General features: G+C 34.4%; 1 non-coding gene across 1 annotated transcript; it reads left to right on the top strand.

Annotated features, from left to right (window-relative positions):
- The first annotated feature begins 388 nt into the window (after nt 1–388).
- On the top strand, nt 389–461 carry TRNAN-GUU (transfer RNA asparagine (anticodon GUU)). Its single transcript has one exon. It is a non-coding gene; the product is annotated as a tRNA-Asn (tRNA).
- The last annotated feature ends 11,683 nt before the right edge of the window (nt 462–12,144 follow it).

Raw genomic sequence — 12,144 nt, forward strand, 5'->3', positions numbered from 1 at the left:
CTCTACTAACTGAGCTACCCGGGAACTCTACCCGACACCGATACAATTTTTCCCTCTATATCCACAGACCTCAAAGTGGGCTTACAACCGTCAAGCAACCAACTTTGAGTGCACACTAACTCTGAGTGACTTAAATTGTGGTTTTCTGTTAACGAACAGTGACGTGTATTATGCAAATCAAGCTTTCAGGTATAACTCCCCGTAAAGTTGATTTGAACAATGTCGAGGGAAAAATTGTTCCGGGGCCAGGTGTCGAACCCGGGACCTTTGGTTTAACGTACCAACGCTCCACCAACTGAGCTACCCGGGAACTCTACCCGACACCGATACAATTTTTCCTTCTATATCCACAGACCTCAAACTGGGCTGACAACCGTCAAGCAACTGTTCCCGGGTAGCTCAGTTGGTAGAGCGTTGGTATGTTAAACCAAAGGTCCCGGGTTCGATGCCCGGCCCCGGAACAATTTTTCACTCGAAATTATTCAAATCAACTTTACAGGGAGTTATATCTGAAAGCTTGATTTGCTTACGTATTGTGTGTTCTGAAAATTTAAAACAAAACAAGAAATTTAATTTACGTACCGTATAGCATTAAACATAATTTTATTGTTTATTTCCAAAATCCGTTAATATTTCACAAAACTAAATAATTGCAATGAATGAAGTTGAAAAAATGCTTATACGTATTGTCATAAATTTTATCTTCGCTTTTACAGGACAAAATATTACTGATATTGCAGTACAAAATATACAAGGCTTACATTTCAAAACTTTCCAGTACAAATAACTAATTATTTAAATTTAATTCAATTTAAACAAAAAATATTGAGGGGGAAGCCTGGAACCAGGCTTAATTGCATTTTAGATTTCACCCCCACCCCCAGCCACCCCTACATTGAATTTTCAAATGGCACCCCTATATTTTTATACTTAAATATGAAAGAACATTCAATTGTTTATACACCTCATTCATTTATTTTCGCATCTTTTGTTTTCTATCGTCGACTTGCAATCTCTATTTTTATTATCAGTTGATTGTTGGATGAAAACACAGCTCAATTTGTGTAATTTCCTAAATTTAATCAATAAGGGTGATTTATGTTCTCTCTTCAAGGGTATACACCATTTTAAAATAATTTAATACACAAACACAGCTATTACATAAAATGCTAAATACGTTTTTGTAGCTTTATTCTCTTCAGCTCTAATCAACAACAACAATCCAGGTTGCCAGGCGACGATAGAAAACAAAAGATGTGAAATAAATGGATGAGGTGTATAAACAATTGAATGTTTTTTTTATATTTAAGTATAAAAATATAGGGTGCCATTTCAAACTTCAAAGCTGGGGGTGGGGGTGAAATTTAAGATGCAATTAAGCCTTGTCCTTCAATGTCTAAATTGACGTGTTTTTTGTTTAAATTGAATTCAATTTAAATAATTAGTTATTTAGACTGGGAAGTTTTGAAATGAGCACCCTGTATATTTAAACAAAATTTTTAAGATGACGATGTGATATTAAAATAATTAAGCATTTAGTTTGTCGCGAACGTAAGCAGTGTAGATCGGCATCATGTCCGCACTTCTACCCTTACGTTCTGTCCCGCTGTGTATACACTCTCAGAATATAACCCTACGATGTGCTTTTTTTTTTCTGACGTTTTCGCAGCGCCATCTGTGCTGAAAGAAGGCATCTCCCTAAGGGTACTATAGTAAAAAATAGTACATTGACATGCTTGGCTCATGCATGTCATATAGTCGCTGAGGAAGTGCAAAGCCAGTTTTTGATGGTGGAGCAATTTATCGGAAACGTGAAGAAAGTGTTCCTAAAGCACCTTCCAGACTGCAGCGCCCGGAGTGGTTTTGCTACTCGCAGCTATTCTCAATATTCCTGGAACTTGAACTAGAGCTACTGAAGTCTGTTCACTGTATAATCCTGATATCAAGAAAACAAATGAAGTGTATTCATCCGCAAGCGGCGGCTGTGATTGAATCATTAACGCGGAATATTGGTGCTACGTTCAACTGCCATTTCATACGAAAACTACATCGTAAAAATAATAATAATAATAATAATAATAATAATAATAATAATAATAATAGTAATAATAATAATAATGATTTATTTTAGCTGGCAGAGTTAAGGCCGTAAGGTCTTCTCTTCCACTCAACCAGCAAAAAGTGTAGATACATATGCATGAACTTACAAAAAAATTCTACAATTTGATTTAGATAAGAGTTACATGTATACAAGAGTTATTTACGAATTAAACAACAAAATACTATGAACTATTAATTAAACACTGAAATAAACTGTGTAGAAGAATGAAGCTAAAATATATAGATTGTGAATATATTTCAAATGATATTAGATAATAGAAAGAGATTATTATGAGACAATTTTGAAAATACAGCACTATCAGGATGATGTCTAAAGAATGAAGTAACAATGTAGTCAGCGATAGTTTAAGTCAGTATGATTGGAGTGAAATGCTAATAAGGTTATCTTTTAAGCTGTTCTTAAAGGTGTTTATTGTCTTGCAGCCCCTAATACTTTGTGACAGGGAATTCCATTGTCGCGAGGTGGATACTGTAAAAGATGATGAATAACAAGATGTTCTATGAAGAGGTATACTTAGCGTGCCACAGATAAGTGATCTGGTACTTACGTCGTGGTTAGAGTATAGATAAGAGAAACGAGACGAAAGGTAATTTGGTGTTGAGGTGTGCAGAATTCGAAAGAGTAAAGACAAAGAGTGTAAAGTTCTACCTTCTCTAAGTCGGAGCCACGAAAGACTTGCGAAGGATGGTGATATGCGATCATATCTCGGATGTTGCACACGTATCTGACGCACATATTGTGAACTCGCTGTAACTTGACTGATAGTTCAGAACTTAGGTCACTTAACAAAACGTCACAAAATAATCGAAGTGCGGCATTACTAGGGTTTGTACTAAGGTAAGTTTTAGTTGCTGGGGCAAGAAGTTTCTTAAGCGACTCAAACAGTGAATGGAGGAACAGATTTTTTTTTATTGTTTCTTTAACTTGAAAATTCCAATTTAGATTATTATATAAAAAGAAGCCAAGATTTTTTTACGACAGATGAATAAGGGATTAGCGTGTTGTTAAGGGTAACAACTGAAAGATTACTGTTATTAAGAGAGTCAACTAAACGCTTATGGCCAATAATTATAGTTTGAGTTTACTGGCACATGGCACATAAGGAAATAAAACTGTGACCACTGCAAGATTAATAATATTATTATAAAGTAACTAATAATTCAAAGTTCATGAAGTTAACATTACTTAACAATAACAGCCCTGTCGGATATTAGAACGATGCCTTCTACGTAAATCTGTGTCATGTTCAATCTCCACTTTTCAAGGATTTCTTTCATAATATTTTTTCCCCAAGAATTTCACTGAAAAAACACAACATACAACACTGCCACTCACGTATTGAATTCTTAAATTGAAAGAACAAGACACTGCTACATTGGAAATATAAAACATAGGTTGTACGTAACAGAAGGGGAATGGTGTTCATACATTAAATGTTAAATTTATTTCGGAATATGTATGGTAAGACTTTCCTGTGTTAAACTTCAACGTACGTCGTTTACATGTTTCGACCTATTTATGGGTCATCTTCAGAACTGGTCGTTGTTGGTCTTGGCGCCACTTGTTCTGTTTCCTGTGAGGGTGTGTTCCTATGGTATAGTGTAGAGTCAAAGAGTGTGTGTATTTTGAAGTTGAGTTGTGTGTTGAGAATTTCTTTGGGGTGTGTTTTTGTGTGTCTGTATATTTCATATTGTTCTAGTGTGTTTAGTTTCTGGCTTTTTGGTTGGATGTGTAGTATTTCCATGTCTGTGTTGATGTCTCTGTAGGTGTGGTTGGCATTTGTGATGTGTTCTGCATATGTGGAGGTATTTTGTAATTTTGTTATGGCTGTGATGTGTTCTTTGTAACGTGTTTGAAATGATCTGCCTGTCTGTCCTATGTAGAAGTTGTTGCAGGTGTTACATTTGAGTTTGTATACGCCTGTGTGGTTGTACTTGTTTGTTTGTGTTGTTTGTGTAAGATGTTTTTGTAGAGTGTTATTTGTTCTGTATGCGATGTTGTAATTTAATTTCTTGAATGAGGTTGCAATTTTGTGTGTGTGTTTGTTTTCATATGTTAGTGTGATGTATTTTTTGTGTTCTTGTGTTTGTGTTGTATTCTGATGTTTTAAATTTATGATACTATAGTAAAATCCAGAACTCTGTGTACAATGCGTTCGTATTGAAATAGATTCATACAAGCGGTTTACTCCAAAAGTGTAATATTATACAAGCTTATTGAAAATTAGTTAATTATATCATTACTTACTTATAAATGGCTTTTAAGGAACCCGCAGGTTCATTGCCGCCCTCACATAATCCCGCCATTGGTCCCTATCCTGAGCAAGATTAATTCACTCTCTATCATCATATCCCACCTCCCTCAGATCCATTTTAATATTATCACAATCTACTATATACAGTCACGAATCTTGAGTTTTGAGGGTGCTAGAAACAATAGACTGTGACGGTACTATTTTGCATTGCCTGTAATGAGGCGATATTAGCAATCCTAGTGGTGAGCAACTATCTAACGTTTGCATATTTACTACGTATTGAGTTTCGCGACTGTATATACTAGACTGTGATATTATCCTCCCATCTACGCCTCGGTCTCCCCAAAGGTATTTTTCCCTCCGTCTCCCAACTAACACTCTATATGCATTTCTGGATTCGCCCATACGTGCTACATGCCCTGCCCATCTCAAACGTCTGGATTTAATATTGCTAATTATGTCAGGTAAAGAGAACAATGCGTGCAGTTCTGCGTTGTGTAACTGTCTCCATTCTCCTGTAACTTCATCCCGCTTAGCCCCAAATATTTTCTTAAGAAACTTATTCTCAAACACTCTTAAGCTCTGTTCCTCTCTCAAAGCAAGAGTCCAAGTTTCACAACCATACAGAACAACCGGTAATGTAACTGTTTTATAAATTCTAACTTTCACATTTTTTGACAGCAGACTAGATGACAAAAGCCAATCAAATTAAACTCAAGTTAACTCAAGATTAACTGGTAGTTAAGGTTTATAATACGAAGCAGAACGGAAAGCTTCAGTTTAAACTGAACGTAAGGTTTAAACGTCGTTTATAATACCGACCCTAAAGGAGTTATTTGTAATATTTCAACGTACATATCTAGGTTGGCAATTCTGAATTCAGTAAAATCAACTTTAAATCGTGGCGGCCGTTGGCTGTAATGACGAGAAAACGCACTATCGTGCTTAAAAGTTATTTATCTAATTGAAATGTAATCTTGATTATTTTTTTATTTATTTAACTAGCTAGCTAGTGAGTACAAATTAAAAAGGTTATGGTTTATAAATCACGATGATCGCATTATAACGAATTTCTGAAGGTCCGGAACACTTTGTTCTGTTGCGACGAATCGCGTGTATAAGTTAATCCATATTATAATTGAATCAGTCATTTGCTTTGCATTGCATTCTCCAAATATACGAGATTTTCTGTTGCACTTCAATCACAAGCTTCTAATCAAATATATAGCAAACGCGTAATGAAACAAGTCACACAAAACACCTGTCATTGCGACTGATTTGTTTATCGATTTGATTTATTTAGTGAGATATTGAAATGCGGGCTGTAAATCTATTTAGCTCGTGTGACAATGGATTTTATGTCGACGAAAATAGTTCCCACACCTGATCTTAATATTGATTGACGTCATCTGTTTTACGGCCCGGGAACAATAATACGAAGAACGGTCGAAAAGCTGACAGAAGTGTCAACCTTCTCTCGCAATCGATTAGTAGGGGGAGGGCTTTGAGGCAGGGTTTGCCAGTTAATTTTGTAATCGCTTTCTCATGAAGGTTAATTTTGAAAGCTAGAGCCGGGATTTATGAGCAAACTGTATGCTAATACTTCGCAATATATGTGAAAACAATATTGTTTGACAAATATGTTTTATCTACGGATGTACACATATCAATTCCTCGTATGAATACTTACCGTTTGAATTTATTTCCAATAACATAGAATACAGGAGGAAATATAAATACACAGATACTTTCTCTTTTGAAACCAGAATAAAATAATAATATTTTTCTCTACGATAAATTATAAACGAGTTATTTGTTTGTATGTATGTATGTATGTATGTATGTATGTATGTATGTATGTATGTATGTATGTATGTATGTATGTATATATGTATGTATGTATGTATGTATGTATTTATTCATACTGCAAATGGGTAAGTACCCGGTGGCAGTGGTAACTAATTACATTCAATAATTACAATAATAATAAAATACAGTAATAATATTAATAATAAAATAATAATAGCAATATATAATAATATTAACAAGGAGCATCCTAAATTAAATGAATCACGTAATATAACATAATTAATTAAAGTAAATCTAATTTATATTTTAACACAAAGTTAGAACTTAAAACCACGAGTATATATGATATATGATCAAACTTGCATAAGTACCTTTCAACACTACACTCATTTCGCTATCAATTCAGTCACTGCACTGGAACTAAGACACATTTTACTGACACTATCCTGATTTCACTAACACTTCACTAACACTTCAAAAACATTTCTGTTCAAATACTTTGCACTACCACTGTAACTATAGAACTTCACTGACACAAACACACTTCACTGACACAACACATTTCACAGACACAACACACTTCTTCACTGATACAACATTTCAAATAACAGAACATCAGTTACATCCTTATTATTCCGTAGAATTGTACTTACTACATTAACCTCAAATCGCTAGCCTAGACCCCATTACAAGCAATTTAGGACGTTCACTATAACTCACGCCCGTAAACTATAAGTCTATTTCTCTGCCACTATAACTCTCAGAATTTACTTTTAAGCTCACTGCACTTTCACTACAACAACTGCACACCCAGTATAAATCACTGGAGATTTAATATGTTTCTCTGCTTACTCACTAGGCTATACTTGTAAAACCACAAATAGTCTGCATAATATATTACCGTCTATTAGCAAAGTCCTTAAGCCTATTTTTAAATACATTTTTGGTTATTGGTAAAGCCTTTAGTAAGTCTGCAGGTAAAGCATTCCAGTCCCTGATAGTACGATTGAGAAAAGAAAACTTTCCAGTGTCCGTCCTCTGTCTTCTTTCCCTCAATTTATAAGAGTGGTCGTTCCTTGAAGAGTAATTTGGCGGCTGCAACCTATTTTTTATTTATTCTCCAGGCAGGCTCACCTCTGTATGTTTTGTACATTGCGCATTATCGAATTCGCGTTCTTCCGTCCGTCAGTGTGTCCCATTTTAATGGTTAATTATTACGACAAAGCTTGGGAGCCCGTTTTTTAATCTTTTCCAATGTCTTAATATGATCTAATCTGTAAGGATCCCAACATGCAGCACCATATTCCATTACTGGACGAACTAGTGACTTATATGCAATCTCTTTGGATTTAGCAGAACCTTTTCTTAGTACCCTCATCACAAAGTGTAACGTCCTCCATGCTTTTCCCGCTGTGTCAGTAACGTGTTCCCTCCAGCCGAGATCGCTGCTAAAAGTTATTCCGAGATATTTACATTTGTTAACTTCCGGAATGGTTTCACCTCCTAACGTATACGATGCGATAATTTTATTTCTTTTTCTTGTAATACTGACGGCTTTGCTCTTTAGAGAATTTATTGTCATTTTGTTGGCCATTGCCCAATCGTTTATCACTTTTACAATACGTTTACTTAAATATCGTTAAGTTATTACACTTCATTTATGTAATGTGTTAGCAACGTATGAGGCATAATTAAGCTGTAGTTTTAAAGAGAAACACGTATAATTTTTACTGAACATAGGCCTATTCATAGTATATGAATATCTTCTTCCTCCTTCCCCCCTTTCTCTCTCTCTCTCTCTTAAAGTTATCAGTCAATTTACGTACATTTGAGGAAAACAAAAAAGAATTATATTAATTGAAATAGAGGTTTAAAAATTATTGTTTATTTTTTCTGTTTCATCATCCTGTAGCTGTCGAGTAACGGTCAGCATGCCTGTCCGTGAAAGGAGCGAGCCCTGGGTTCAAATCCTGGTGGCGACAAGTTACCTTGTTGAGGATTTTTCCGGGGTTTTCCCTTAATCCATTAAGAGCAAATGCTGTATAATTTTCATGATTCCTTAGCGAGTAGTTTGTTATGTAATATTTCACGTTAACGAGTGTCTTGCTATTTCAATTTTCCTACTGAATAGCCTGTCTTGTAATATTTCACTATCTCTCAACGAGCAACCTGTCTTATTAATATTTCATGGTCTCTTAACGAGTAAACAGTCATGTAATATTTCCTGTTGAATAGTTTGCTTTGTAATATTTCACCATCTCTCAACGAGCAACCTCTCTTATTAATATTTCATGGTCTCTTAACGAGTAAACAGTCATGTAATATTTCCTGTTGAATAGTTTGCTTTGTAATATTTCACCATCTCTCAACGAGCAACCTGTCTTATTAATATTTCATGGTCTCTTAACGAGTAAACAGTCATGTAATATTTCCTGTTGAATAGTTTGCTTTGTAACATTTCACCATCTCTCAACGAGCAACCTGTCTTATTAATATTTCATGGTCTCTTAACGAGTAAACAGTCATGTAATATTTCCTGTTGAATAGTTTGCTTTGTAATATTTCACCATCTCTCAACGAGCAACCTGTCTTATTAATATTTCATGGTCTCTTAACGAGTAAACAGTCATGTAATATTTCCTGTTGAATAGTCTGCCTAGTAATATTTCACCATCTCTCAACGAGCAACCTGTTTTTTTTATATTTCATGATTTCTTAACGTGTAAGCTGTCATGTAATATTTCCTGTTGAATAGTTTGCTTTGTAATATTTCACCATCTCTCAACGAGCAACCTGTCTTATTAATATTTCATGGTCTCTTAACGAGTAAACAGTCATGTAATATTTCCTGTTGAATAGTCTGCCTTGTAATATTTCACTATCTCTCAACGAGCAACCTGTTTTTTTTATATTTCATGATTTCTTAACGAGTAAGCTGTCATGTAATATTTCCTGTTGAATAGTCTGCCTTGTAATATTTCACTATCTCTCAACGAGCAACCTGTTTTTTTTTTAATATTTCATGATTTCTTAACGAGTAAGCTGTCATGTAATATTTCCTGTTGAATAGTATGCCTTGCAATATTTCACTATCTCTCAACGAGCAACCTGTCTTTTTAATATTTCATGATCTCTTAACGAGTAAACAGTCATGTAATATTTCCTGTTGAATAGTCTGCCTTGTAATATTTCACTATCTCTCAACGAGCAACCTGTTTTTTTTAATATTTCATGATTTCTTAACGAGTAAGCTGTCATGTCATATTTCCTGTTGAATAGCCTGTCTTCTAATATTTCACTATCTCTCAAGAGCAACCTGTCTTTTTAATATTTCATGATCTCTTAACGAGTAAACAGTCATGTAATATTTCCTGTTGAATAGTCTGCCTTGTAATATTTCACTATCTTTCAACGAGCAACCTGTTTTTTTTTAATATTTCATGATTTCTTAACGAGTAACTGTCGTGTAATATTTCCTGTTGAATAGTCTGCCTTGCAATATTTCACTATCTCTGAACGAGCAACCTGTTTTTTTTTAATATTTCATGATCTCTTAACGAGTAAACAGTCATGTAATATTTCCTGTTGAATAGTCTGCCTTGTAATATTTCACTATCTTTCAACGAGCAACCTGTTTTTTTTTAATATTTCATGATTTCTTAACGAGTAACTGTCGTGTAATATTTCCTGTTGAATAGTCTGCCTTGCAATATTTCACTATCTCTCAACGAGCAACCTGTTTTTTTAATATTTCATGATCTCTTAACGAGTAAACAGTCATGTAATATTTCCTGTTGAATAGTCTGCCTTGCAATATTTCACTATCTCTCAAGAGCAACCTGTCTTTTTAATATTTCATGATCTCTTAACGAGTAAACAGTCATGTAATATTTCCTGTTGAATAGTCTGCCTTGCAATATTTCACTATCTCTCAACGAGCAACCTGTTTTTTTTAATATTTCATGATTTCTTAACGAGTAACTGTCGTGTAATATTTCCTGTTGAATAGTCTGCCTTGCAATATTTCACTATCTCTCAACGAGCAACCTGTTTTTTTAATATTTCATGATCTCTTAACGAGTAAACTGTCATGTAATATTTCCTGTTGAATAGTCTGCCTTGTAATATTTCACTATTTCTCAACGAGCAACCTGTTTTTTTAATATTTCATGATGTCTTAACGAGTAAACAGTCACGTAATATTTCCTGTTGAATAGTCTGCCTTGTAATATTTCACTAACTCTCAACGAGCAACCTGCCTTTTTAATATTTCATGATCTCTTAACGAGTAAACTGTCATGTAATATTTTCTGTTGAATAGTCTGTCTTCTAATATTTCACGATCTCTTAACAAGCAACCTGTCTTTTTAATCTTTCACGATCCCTTGACGAGTAGCCTGTCATGTAATATTTAACGTTAATGAGTAACTTTCCATGTAATGTCCCCTGTGGAATAGCCTTTCTTGTAATATTTCATGATGTCTTAACGAGTAAACTGTCATGTAACATTTCCTGTCGAATAGTCTGCCTTGTAATATTTCACGACTTCGCAGCGAGTAACTTGTCTTTCTAACATTTCATGATCCCTTGACGAGTAGAATGTTATGTATTATTTCACGTTAACCTGCCAGCCATGTACTGTTTCCTCCTGTGGATTAGCTGTCTTGTAATATTTCGCGATCTCTTGGCAAGTAACCCGTCTTGTAATATTTCACGATCTCTCAACAAGTAGCTTGTCATACAATATTTCATAAACTTTTAACGAGTATGCTGCCGTATAATATTTCACGATCTCTTGACGTGTAGCCAGTTGTGTGATATTTAATGATCTCTTAACTTGTTTCCTTTTATGTAATATTTTGTTATCTTCTAACGAATACCCAGTCATGTTTTATTTCATTAGTTGCTAAAGAATGGACGCAGGAAGATATTCTTATGCATTTTAAGCCTAAATAATAATAATAATAATAATAATAATAATAATAATAATAATAATAATAATAATAATAATAATAATTTTAATTTAATCTATTGGTCTCACCCAATATTTTGGGTTTGCCTTGCGACACAGAATAGGTCACAATAAAATTTAAAATGAAAAATTATATAAACAGGTTTCAGACAAAAGTGATTAACCTTCCTATTATGTTCGAAACTTTGTCACACATGTTGTGAATGGGTCAGTTTGACCCAGGATTTGAAAAATGGTTGTAATAGTTAAATATCTTCTTTTATTTATGACTTGGTTAAAAAAAAAGCAAATAATGTCTTATTTTCCAATGTGTGAACACAAAATAATTACCGATTTAGCCTCTACAAATGTTGCATTAGGCCTAAAACGTTTGCATGATCTTGGCAGAGGAATGCTTTGCACCTCTTACATTTTTGACAGGCTTTGGTATTTCTTCGGTCTACATTCCTTTTTATTTCACTTTCTCCTGAACTAGTTCCTGGAACATTTTCCAAACTTAGTTTTATATTCTGAGGCAGGCTTCTTCATCTTTTTTTTCTCGCATTGCTTGTGTTAATTGTAGGCCTAGTCCAATTCCTTCAGGAACAATATTCATTTGTACAATTTATTTGGATTGTACTCGCATGAATATATAATACGTAAGTATTTATTCCTTCAGTATCGAGTACATTATAAAACATACAATCAGACCATCTTTTGGTACTCGTTTTGCAAAAGTAGGTACTGGCACGTTTATCTGTGGTGTCAATTCCTCCTTCGTTTTGTTGTAATGTAATATGATTTCAGGCTTTCTGTGCTCTTCTGAAGATAGACTGCAATCGTGATGCACTGTGGACAGCAAAATCACTGATTTATTCTTCTAAGACAAATACGACACCATAGTTACGTCGGGCTGAAATCCGAAAATGCTTGGACACCCTGGTCTGGTACAGTTTAGCTGCATATCTTATGGTTTGTTTTTTCTCAGAGCTCTGACTAAAGTTAGAT

The sequence above is a fragment of the Periplaneta americana genome, chromosome 1 (genome assembly GCF_040183065.1).
Source record: "Periplaneta americana isolate PAMFEO1 chromosome 1, P.americana_PAMFEO1_priV1, whole genome shotgun sequence".
Taxonomy (NCBI): Eukaryota; Metazoa; Arthropoda; class Insecta; order Blattodea; family Blattidae; genus Periplaneta; species Periplaneta americana.